The sequence below is a fragment of the Diabrotica virgifera genome, chromosome 8 (assembly GCF_917563875.1).
Source record: "Diabrotica virgifera virgifera chromosome 8, PGI_DIABVI_V3a".
NCBI classification, from domain to species: domain Eukaryota; kingdom Metazoa; phylum Arthropoda; class Insecta; order Coleoptera; family Chrysomelidae; genus Diabrotica; species Diabrotica virgifera.
In genome coordinates this window covers 139821011-139822013 of record NC_065450.1, presented here as the reverse complement: position 1 = coordinate 139822013, position 1003 = coordinate 139821011, and the positions used below count along the sequence as shown (strand labels likewise).

The window sequence follows — 1003 nt, the reverse complement described above, 5'->3', positions numbered from 1 at the left end:
TTTTAGTAATTTTGATGAGTAGGTACTGTGCATATTTATAAATATATTTCATGTTATTTCAATTCTAATGGAGTTTATCTGTAAGTATACCATATTTTATTAATTTTTACCATATTCTCCGGCTATCTCGGATTTTCGATAACCCGGATCGGCCGCGGTCCCGATTAATCCGAGTTATCGAGGTTCCACTGTGTATAAATATTAAGAATATTAAATACCTATGTGTATATATGTATTTTATTTCAATTTAGGCATACAATATACCTAAAAGCACCTAAATTATTTAATTTGGAAGGTTTGACTCTTGACAAAAACGCATCCATAAAAAAAGTACAGTGTACAACACGAGAGAAAATGACATATATCTCTCTCGTTTGATTTGCGGCACTCGCCTCGTGCCAACAAACTTCTGCTCTCGTGAGAAATATGTCTTTTTTCCTCTCTTGTTGTACAATATACTATTTCTGTTATGTGAATTAACGGATGTAGCTTTATAAAATTTAATAAATATTAAAAAAAATAAAAAGTGCTCTTTGCATCGGCCGGGAATCGAACCCGGGCCGCCCGCGTGGCAGGCGAGCATTCTACCAGTGAACCACCGATGCAATAAGCGTTTAACTTCAGGCGGTGTTTGTCTCCCGTATGAAAAATTCCCAACAAATGCTTGAATTTATCAATATTTTATAATTTATTATCAACATCTTTTATTTAATAATTTATTTATTCAATTGATTATTGCCAATCTGGTAATTAAATACGCCAATCACATAGTGCGACAGAGACGCATCATATAGTGCATGGCCGCGTCTTAAAAGTCGAGTGGGCGCGAATAATTAACAATTAAAAAACATCGGTCTAAATGGAAATAAGCCACGGTTACTCTTCAGAAACTTGAAATTAAATGTTTAAATTTCAAAAATGAATAACCATTTTCAATTTCAATTTGATTCACATTTACTCTGTGTGGAGTATGAAAAGAACCATTCTCGTTGGAACTTTACCG

General features: G+C 33.8%; 1 non-coding gene across 1 annotated transcript; it reads right to left on the bottom strand.

The window, feature by feature from the left end:
* Positions 1 to 534: 534 nt before the first annotated feature.
* On the bottom strand, positions 535 to 605 carry Trnag-gcc (transfer RNA glycine (anticodon GCC)). The gene has a single exon. It is a non-coding gene; the product is annotated as a tRNA-Gly (tRNA).
* Between the last annotated feature and the right edge of the window lie 398 nt (positions 606 to 1003).